The sequence below is a fragment of the Lactuca virosa genome, chromosome 8 (genome assembly GCF_052849685.1).
Source record: "Lactuca virosa cultivar CGN04683 chromosome 8, Lactuca_virosa_CGN04683_v6, whole genome shotgun sequence".
NCBI lineage: Eukaryota > Viridiplantae > Streptophyta > Magnoliopsida > Asterales > Asteraceae > Lactuca > Lactuca virosa.
In genome coordinates, this window is record NC_136433.1 from 150,560,542 (window position 1) to 150,572,084 (window position 11,543).

The window sequence follows — 11,543 nt, forward strand, 5'->3', positions numbered from 1 at the left end:
AAAAATTGGTTCCTATGGTTTGCGAAAAACTATGGATACGGTACAATGTGATTTTAGTCTAAAAAAAACTTGAAATGAGGGTTATGCTCTTTCATTTTCATTTTTGTATTTTTTATAATTAACTTAATACCATTTTAACTTAAAAACAGGAGTATCCCAATCTACCTCCACCGCTCTCTCTCTCTCTCTCTCTCTCTCTCTCTCTCTCTCTCCACCACAATAAGCACACACTCTCATACATACACACTTTTGATTCAGTTTCCAAGTCATACCCATGGCTAAATCAGCACAAACTTACGAAATCAACATTAGTTTGAGTGTGTGTATTTGTTTATGTGTTAAAGATGGAGGAGATTATCTCAGAAAGTTAGTGCACCTTTATTTCAGATTCAACACACACGTTTACAGATTTAGATATTGTTTCTGGTGTTGAGGCTCATAAAAAAATTGCAGGTTCAACCCCAAAACACACATTGTTAACGAACGATCTGATATGGAAGACATATATCGTTGATACAAGTTCAACACCACCCCTCCTATCTTCTTCTTCCTTACCTTCTACTGCAAATGAAACCTCTCACATATACATCCTGCAAATCAAACCTCTCACAAATGAAACCCACTAATCGAGGTTATGGTTTTAGGAGTCAAGACATCTGATGACATCGCTCAACCACCTATTTCATCTTCTTCGGCCTTGGTTTAAATATTCTACTGGGTTTTCAGTTTACGTCATCTCATCTTATGGGTTTTTGATTTGCACCAAGAGGGGTAAGATCAACAACCAAAAAAACCCCTTTAATTGCAGGAATGGAGATCAAATCAGGGAAGCCACAAGTTTTAGCTTCCTGAGTCGACGGTGGAGGCGCGGTCAATGACGGAGGCTTGGTCTCGCCGGAGAGATCGTACCACATTTTCCCGATGAGACACAATATAGAGATGAGGTAGGTGGGTTCAATCGTTTCAATCAGGGGGATGTGTTTGATTAATTGGGGAAGAAGAAGATGGTCGGGAAATGGGTAAGTTGATATTAATGCTTCACTCATTCTCATTCCATTTTTGACATGGATTTTCTTCTCTGATTTGGGTTTTTTTCTTCAGATTTCAAGTAACAGTGAAAAGTGAGGAAGAAGATGGAAAAAAGAGAAATAGTTTCACACACACAGAGAGAGAGAGAGAGAGAGAGAGAGAGAGAGAGAGAGAGAGAGAGAGAGAGAGAGAGAGAGAGAGAGAGAAGGAAGGACATTTTCTTTATTTTTTTTAATTATAAAATAATTTAAATTGATATTAAAAATGAAAAATAAATCAAAAGGGTAAAAAAGTCTTTTCAGGTTTTGTAATGACTAAAATGGACTAAAATCACGTGAATTTTTTGATTTTGAACCTTCAATGCAAGTCGGAAACTTTTTGGACATTATCCATTGTTTTTACGAAACCACAAGGACCAATTTTGCAGTTTTGTTTTATGTATATAAAAAATATATTTTTTAAACATTATGTATAATTGGTTCGGTATGGTTTATTTTGGTTTTACCAAATCAAAAATTGGAACCCTAACCGAAAGTTTTGGTTTTTGAAAAGTCTAAACCCAAACCGTCGTTTATGCTTCAGTTTTCATTTTTCTGTTTAAGTTTTGTCAGTTTTTGTTGGTTTTTCGGTTTTCGTGTTCAGTTTTGCTCACCCCTTCATTCCGTAGAAGACTCATGCAACATCCTTGTGTATATGCATGGCATGTCAATGACTTGTTCTCTTTAAGCCTTCGATTCTTCTTGATGCCAACATTAACCAATAGGAAGAATGTAAAATGAAAGCTAAAATTTCATCGTTCGATTCCCTAAAACACCTTCAAAATTTGGAATCCAACAAATCAAATATACTAAACAACAATAAAAGTGACCAAAACAACATCAAATATACCAAAAATAGCAACAAAATGGACAAAAACATCATAAATAAAAAAACAACATCTTATATTAAAAAAACACTAATAAAAGTAATGAAAATAGTTTAAAAATACAAACAACTTCACATAACCAAAAACAACATCAAATACATAAAAAAAACAAGTTCAAATTTGACCGAAATCGTTATAACCACAAAACAACATCTAAAACACATAAAAACAACTTCACTGAAACAATATTAAAATAACATTCATCAAAGAAAATCAACAACATCTATTACGTAACATCTTAACATCAAATAAAATACCTAACATTTAAAATTCATTGAATAACATCAAAATAAAATTTATCAAGAACACCAAATTCATATTTCAAACAAATATAACCTACAAGTATAAATATTTTCAGCAACTACAAGCTTTCAAGCAAGTAAAGTCAACAAGTAAAAATTTTCATCAACTATAGCAAATTCAACATATTCAAGTTTCAAAAACTTCACAAATAACATCAGATTTCGTGTTTTAACTAAACATTATATTTCAACAAAAAGAAAATACAAAAAACAAAACAAATTTTAAGTTCAAAAAGTTTTTTGCAAAGCCAAAGACGATTCAATAAGAACATAAATATAATGTCATATTATTCAGTAGAAAATAAAAAAAAACAACATATTTCGTTTGTAAATTTAACACTTTAATGTGTTTATACCATAGAAATATTTTCTTAACATTATTACTACTAGAAATAGGACTGTCAACAACAAACAATTTCGTCGATATTTCGTTACTATTTGGTTTGTGACGGATCAACGATGGAAATACTCCATAGCCAATAAAGCATGGCAAATTCTTTTGCGGGGGATTCAACGACAGATTGCCGTTAGTTAGAAAACCTAGCAACAAAATATATGTCGCAAAAAGTTCTAAATCCTCTGATTTATTGTATTAATGACATATACCTTAATAGTGACCAGTTAGATCTCTCTCTAATCCCTCACAATTATCCGTCATAATACATTATTAATCCCTCCCAAATTCATGATTTTAGATTATTAGTTCCATAGGTAACCCCATGTGGCACAAAGTTATTTTTATTTATTATATATATATATATATATATATATATATATATATATATATATATATATATATATATATGGAAAAGTTCAATAGAAAATTATTATAAATAGTTCTCCAAAGAACCAAATATTTTTTCAAATTTTAGAGTTTATTCTTTATCGAAAAAAAACTAAAAATATCTAAATTTATAACTTCACATTGTAAATGCTAAAAAATAAATTATATATTTTTTGGATTCCTGGTGTGAATTCAGATTCACATTGTGAATTTGCACAGATTCACAATGTGAATTTGACGAAAAAAAGAAATTTTTTTTATCGAATTTGATATCATTGGAAAAAGGATAAAAAGTTATAAAGTTCTGTATTTTTTGTTTTTTTATTGATAAAAAATAAGCTCGAAAAATTGAAAAAAAATTGGTTCATTGCTTCCATGTTTAATAATGGTTCTCTATTGAACCTCAGTGTGTGTGTATATATATATATATATATATATATATATATATATATATATATATATATATATATATATATATAGAGAGAGAGAGAGAGAGAGAGAGAGAGTGAGTGAGGGGTAGGTTAATATGTAGATGTACATCTATTGTGTAGACGTAGGAACCAATCAGATTTTAAGAAATATTAATTCTTTAATAAAAATAAATAAGGGTATTTTCGTAACTTTATATTATAACCAAAAATAATTGAAGATATATATGGAAAATCCTTAATACAATGGGTCAGTTACCACTTAAATACCACCGTGCTTAAAACTAAAATGCCACAATGTTATATCTCAAAAACCCTATTCGGCTAATCTCGATTGCAACGACTCCCCCTGCTTTCCCGGTGCTTGTACCTTCACTGGAGATGATGGTATCACAGCCTAGGAGGGAAACTATGCCCCTTTCGTGTGTGTGATTCTCAAATAGGAAGACAACAGAGGCTAGGGAAGCAATAGCGATGATTGTTGTCGATGGTGATCCTACTGTTTACGTTGTCTTTAATGATGTTCATCTTCATATTCATCATCACAGCCTGAGTAAGCCTCCACCGTTCCTGATCTCTCACTCACTCACTCACACACACACACACATACACACACACACACACACTCTCTCTCTCTAACTTGGTAATCAGTGATTCTAGTTGTTTTTTAGGTTTCTAGTAATAATTTTTTAGGTTTCAAATATTGATTATGATTGGAACTTGGAAATTATTTTTGTTTGTTACAAAATATGATAGTAACTTTTTAATTAGTTTGATGGGTTTTTTATATTTGAGGATTTGTGTTCTTAATTTTCCACCAGGTGCATCATGCATACGCTTTGGTTCTGCTCCAAATTGGTGACATCTCATTTTCCTATTGGTTAGTTTTTCAATTCAAACTTTCTCTGTATCAATTAAATTTTCAATCATTTTTTATCTCCTTGATTTTTGTAGAAGTTGTGATGTTACTGTTACTAAAATCGAAATTCATACCTCTTTGTTCGTTTCACACATGTGGGTTGTTAGTGTCACGACTTTCATCATTTACGATTCTTTAAGTATCAATTGATTTGTTTTCTTGAATTTCTGCTAATAAGAGTTTTAGGTGTATAGGAATTTAAAATAGTCTCGTCCCACTCAAGAATTTTTTTTCCATCATTAATAGCTGCAACTTCCAATTAACCTCCATATTTATAAATCAAATTTCTTCAATTTAAGAACATATAATTAACATAAGTTTTCACCTTGTTCCACAGAAAGTGTATTATTCTATTAGAATAATATGTATAGAGTATTATATTATGACATTCATATAAGAATGATTCTTTTGGAATTATATTGAGCTTTTTAAAGTTGTCTTGGTGGTTCTTGCAATTGGCTAATATTTTATCATGACTTCTGTTCTACATGTTTTTTCAGGTGTTTCAAGCTTTACCTATAGATTGCTTGCCATCATTGAGTTCATTTCCTTCTACAACTCCATGCGTAATGTTATTCAGACAGAATATCATTATGACAGAATATCATTATGACAAAATGCCAGGGTATTTTGAAGTGGTTTAGGGGTCAAACATACACAAGACATTTAAAAACTAACCAAGAATGTGAACGGAGATTCTTTCTAGAATGACAATTTTTTGCGAAAGATTTGAAGAATGACTAAATATTAATTAAAAAATAAAGCTTTGTTTTTATGCTTGATTACATACATGTTGGAAACGCACCAAAAAGGATAGGGGAATCTTTCAAGAATTTCATGAATGTTTTTTTATGATTTTTATTGTTTAGATGTATTTTATTTTCTAATTGTATGTAAGTTCGTTGTCATAAAAGTGTTCACAAATTCTATCAGAATATCTTTTACATTATTGGAATGCTATGTTATATGTCACTAATTCTTGGAGAATTTTTTGTTTTAATGGACAATTATCACAGAATATCATTGTAACATAATAAAATCCAATTAGTATTAAAACTATGATAAAATTGAAATTGAATTAATTTTTGAAAAAGTATTTTTTTAATTAAGAGAATTAATTATCCTCTAAAATCTAAAAATTTTCTTTTTTATATATATAGTATAATTGACTAAACTATACTTATAATAAAATTTGTAAGATTATATGATACATGATATTTCATTATAGTATGGTAGACCTTCAAATCCCTGTGGTTTCATGGTTATTTTTATTTCGGTTGTAATTGTTTTGGGAATTACATGGTTTGCCAAATTTGATCCATTTAGTTTATTTAGTTGTTGGTATCGGTTCACTTGCGTAGTTTGGTTATGGGATCGTGAACGTTTTGTCTAAAAATTCCAACATTTAAAGACTCCAATCGTGGAAGTCAAACACTTCAGTTTAGGCTTTAGGACAGAGATCATCAAATAGGCTATATTTTGTAATGATTTCAGGTTTGTTGTTGTTTCTTGATGTGGCAAACTCAAAAACCAAAGGAGTAGGGTAGATATAAGCATACGTCATGTTATAACTCCATGAAAAAAAGAAAAAAAAAATACCCTCAGGCACTAGTACTAATATGTACTTGGACTTTGTATTTTGGAAACAAGGATCACTAGTCGCCACGGTGTTTAACGTGATTACATAAAAAATTAACAAAGCAAAAGCTAAAGGTGCTAACACCAAGCAATTGACAATTGAGCCATATATATATATATATATATATATATATATATATATATATATATATATATATATATATATATATATATATATATATATATATATATAACATGTTATGATTTCATTGGAGGTCGTGCTTTTGTTCTCGTTCATAAGAATGAAAGATTTTGCAACGGACTACTTAATCAGGGGAAATATGTCAATACCATGGTAAAATATAAAAATAAAAGAACACAAAGAAATTAAGCAACTAGAGGTGCTGTATTACCTAGCTACCTGTACATGATTTTTTTTTCAAGGTGTATGTTTTCTTTATTCAACTGATTTCAGCAATTTATCATGGCGTAAAACCTCAGTTGCATTAACAACACTCCTCATCACATCAACCTGTACCTTAAGAGAAAGAATGTAATCTAATGCTTCTTGTATGAGGGAGAATTCATCCATGGACTGTCCACCTGGCACAAGTCTTTTAAGCATTTTAGTCTTTTTCTTCACCAATCTTTTTGCAATAATAATAGCTAAATTCGATCGAGGAATCCCCATCATAGCCTTTTTCATTCTTTTACCAGCACTTTCACGACTTGTTTTCAAGATTTTTTTGCATCGAACCCTCTTATGGTAACTCATGATCATTCTATCTGTGCTCTTCAGTAGCTTCAACTGCGATTCAGGACCTAACATTTTGTCCACAAGTATCATGTCTTTTTCGTTTTTCCTAGCGTCGGAAAGTAGTGCATTACTCCATAAGGTTTCTGTCCTTTTTGCAGAAGCCATGGCAATATCTGCAGAAAGCTTTATTTTCTTCGTTTTCTCTATGAGGTTCATTTGCTTCTTTGAAGAAACACACATATGAAAACCCTCAATCCATTTGTTCATAAATTCTTTCTTTAGCGAGCTTGAAGATTGCATTCTTAACCTAGAAATTACAACAATACAATTAATAACCACAAACATCATTTTAGTTATACACTGAAAACAATTTACTTCATATATTGAGAGATCGGGGTATATACTCCCACCGGCCAGAAGTAACTAACGCGTTTACAAAATTACCTTCTTGAGTCTTTCTTCATAACAAGATAAACATGAAACTTTTGAATTAAAACCTCAAGAAAAAAAAAAAGCCAATTCATTAGTATTCAAGTACCTTTAATTCTTCAAATCTTATATTGCATGCAACGCCAAAAGCAAGGTATGGTTAATTGCAGTTGCAGAGGGATCTAACAAAAGTGTTAAAATGAAGAAGTTGAGAGATGAATGAGAATGGAGTTGAAGTTAAGGCATTATATATTCAAAATAAATAAAATAAAAGACACTGCACATGGACTCACATGGGTGTTCATGGCCTACATAAAAACCCTAAAAGGAAATAATCGAAGCTATTGAATTTTCACGTGAAATGACAAACTTAATTAATACGTTGATAACCTAATCATGTTTCGTCAATCTTCTTCCCATTTTGAATAATTGATGACCGTATTTTATTTAAAAACTATTGATATGCACTTTTCTGTTAAAATTAGAAGAATTATTATTATAAATGATCGATGGAATGTTAAACATTTTGTTTAAAAAATTAACTAAAACAAAAGGAAATGTTATTATGAGAATAGATTCTCGCGTCAAGTTGTGACATCAGTAAACATGTTCATATGTTTCTTAGTTACCCACATGCCATAATTAAACACCCATGTTTTACTCCATCTATGACTCTAAACTTTTCACTTATATTTATTTGAAAATAATTTGAGTGGATTAAATTTCATAAAAAACTAATAAAATTTTCTAATTAGATATTTTAACTTCAAATAACCTATGAAAATTATTTCCGATAAATAAAGAACATAAAGTTATTTACTCGTAAACAAAGGTGCACTCTACTAACCAAATTAATTTTATGAAATTCGTTTATTTAACTATACCTTCCGTTTTTAATTTGTGACATCGACTTAGTTGCAGATCCACAAATTAACGACCATAGTACAAAATATTATAGTATCAATAATTGGTACAACTTTTCATACTAAATAGGTTTTATTTTTGTTGTTACTTTATATTAGAAAATTGAAAAAGTTTCTTATTTATTTCAAATAAATGGAATTTATAGAAGTCATTCGTATGAATACCTTCATATCTATTTTCTATTTTCCATACAATTAGTGATGTTTGTTTATTTATTGTTAGTTTATTTTAGTGACACTTATCATAAACTTTACTTTATAAGTTTTCTTTTGATGTTAACTAATAATTAGATTTAATAATGGTTGTAAATCTCCATTCTCCATGTCATGACAACCCTACTTATCTAAGCTATGATATTCATAATCATGTACATTACTGTTTTGGTCAAAAATCAATAAATTAATTCTGTAACTAAATTAAGAAGTATGGTTTGGTGTTTTTATTAAAGAAAATTGTTAAATGTTTAAGATTCTGAGAAATGCTTAAGATCTTGTGCTCGCCCAAGATCTTAGGATCATTGAATAATTGTAAATGTTGATTGTAAATAATTTGAAGGATAAAGCAGTCAAAATCCAAGATATGTGATTGGAAGAAAGTTAGTGTTTTAGTTGTTTAACAGTAAGACTGGTCGGAGTGGGCAACCCACACCGACGTTTTTTGAAGAAAAAAGAAGAAAACGGACATTATAGAATATTGTGGTGGTAACGAAAAGTAACGTGCAAGCTAATAACGCGCAAAAACGGGAAGGTGGGGTGGTGTTTGCGCCGTTATAACGTGCAAAAACGCCCCCATGGGCGTTGCCCACACCCAACAGCTTAAAGAAATATTTAAAAGTGTTTGAAGATGCTCAAAAAGTATGTAACTTGTGTAACGTCCCAAAAATACCAAGTAAAAATTACATTTTTAAACAACCAAAACATTTATTTATTTGTTCAAAAGATAGTCAGAGTGTAATGTATTCTCCAACATTAGAGTAAATCATAAAAGATCGTGCGAAATAAAACTCAAGGAGATGTTGTGCGATCATGTCGGACCCTTCCCTTTTGAACCAGAAGTAGCTGAACCATTTAAACATAAAACTGTAGGCATAAAACTTAATGAGTTCCTCAAAATAATACATAACCATACATCCATCCATGCCCACAAACATAGCTAGCCCCACCCAAGAGTATAACGGGCCCCATCCGACTAATATATCGGGCCTAACCCAACATACATAATGGGCCCTGCCCAACATTAATGCAAGAATCACAAAGGCAATCTAGCATCCTACACAATATAGTGAGAAAACTCACATCACACTTGAATTGAATATACAACAGCTCGTATAGTCGAGAAACTAGTGCTACAACCCACCTAAAGAAACACCCAAGGTCAAACCTTAGTCTACAATCTAAAGCTAGCAAATTGACCAAAAGTCAACTTACTCAAATAAAGTCAACGGTCAAAGTCAACCCACATCTGACCTCCATGTCGTGGCCATCCATTCGCCACGTCGTGGCAGCTTCACGACAAAACAGTCGCGACCAGACAAACCACCATGTCGTGGCAAGCATGTCACCGCGTCGTGGCAACTGCACATGGACAACTTAATGGATTAAGCACTTAACCCCCAATCTTAAGAGGTCCAAAGCTCAGATCCGAACCTCATCAAGGTTTTGATGGATAAAGTTTCCAAATTTATACATTAAGACACCCCAATAAGTCAAGATGTTTAAACCTAAGTTCTTAATTGTTGCACCAAATGCATGGATACCAAACTAAGTCATGCAAGACCACTTTCCAACCAACACTATGGTCTAGAAGGCAAATAATGCAGTCAAAGGCTCTGGAGTTCACTTAAACTCCAACAGCAAGAAGATTGGGACCAAAAAGCTCATAAAATGACCTAGAACAAGATCTAGAGAAGTAATGATCAAGGTTGAGACTTTGTACCTCCAAAAGGCAAGAAATATGGTAAAGATGTTGGATCTAAGCTGGAACCATGCACACAACTAACAAGGCGGACTCCATTTTCCTTCAAGCTTCACAAAAGTGGCTTCACACACTCAAAACACACATTTAAAGGGTAAGGTTTGGATGGGGATCGATTTCATATGATGAAGGATGCCAAATGAGGCAACCCTAAGAGTTAGTGCCTTTAAATAGGGAAAAAAATCCCAAAATTTAGGGTTTTGAACCCTAACCGTCACCACGTCGTGGCGAATGCTTTTCCACGTCATGGTGCCTCGTGAATACGTATTTATTGAACTGAAAATTCCACATTGTGGTCACCCCATGACCATGTCGTGGCCAAGACAAAATCCCAAAAGTTATATTTAAATAAAATAAACTCGGAAAAAACATACCTGGAAAACATATGTCCCAACTCTCCCCCCACTTGAATCAAATTTCGTCCTCGAAATCCGTTGCTGCAAATAACTCTGGGTAATGCTTCCTCATCTCATCCTCGATTGGGTTCATATAAAAACCCTTCTAATGCTTCCACTGCACCTTCACCAAACCCACTACCTTGTTGTGCAAGGTCTTCCTCTTCTTGTCAAGAATCGCAACTGGTCTCTCTATATAATTCATGCGCTCATCAACTTGAATGTAATCCAAGTAAACTGTTATGTAATCATCCGCCAAACACTTCTGCAGCTGAGAGACATGAAATATGCTGTGAATCTGACTAAGCTCGGCGGGTAGATCCAATCGATACCTAACCTTTCCCACCCGGGTGATAACTCTAAACGGGCTAATGAATCCAGGGCCTAACTTGCCCCTCTTGTAGAACCGGATGACACATTTCCAATGCAACTCCTTCAGAAACACAAAATATCTAACCTGAAACTCGAGATCGGAACGTCGCCCATCAACGTAACTCTTCTAGTGACTCTGTGCGGTCTACAAGCTACCTCGTACCAGCTGAATCAACTAAGTATTCTTGAGTGCTACCTTAGTATTCCCTATCACTCATTGTACGACCTCGCCCCAACTAATCGGGGTCCGATTCGTCCTCCTGTAGAGCATCTCAAATGGAGGTCGATCAATACTAGCGTGATAAATGTTGTTGTACGAGAACTCATCCAAAGGAAGATAAGTATCCTAGCTCCCACCAAAATCTAATATGTAAGCCCTAAGCATGTCCTCAGGTATCTAAACAGTCCTATCGCTTCTGTCCGAGGGTGATTAGCCATGCTGAAATGTAGCTAAGTACCCAAATCCTCATGAAATTTCTTCCAAAACCTGGAAGTGAAGCAAACATCTCGGTTAGAAATTACTAAAACAGATAGTCCATGCCGTGCAACTACCTTCCTAATGTAAATATATGCTAGCTTCTCAGCAAAATACTCTCCTGGATAGGGATGCAGTGAGCACTCTTGGTCAATCTATCCACAATGAACCAAATAGAATCCACTCCATGCGCCATCCTTGGTATATTAGTGATGAAATCCACGAATATGTGCTCTCATTTCCACATGGAAT

General features: G+C 32.9%; 1 pseudogene across 1 annotated transcript; it reads right to left on the minus strand.

Annotated features, from left to right (window-relative positions):
• Positions 1-6,291: 6,291 nt before the first annotated feature.
• On the minus strand, positions 6,292-7,366 carry LOC145133256 (transcription factor IBH1-like 1 pseudogene; annotated as a pseudogene). Its single transcript, XR_013718501.1, has 2 exons — positions 7,261-7,366; positions 6,292-7,029 (listed from the first exon to the last, which is right to left on the minus strand). The product of XR_013718501.1 is annotated as a transcription factor IBH1-like 1 pseudogene (transcript).
• Positions 7,367-11,543: the final 4,177 nt, after the last annotated feature.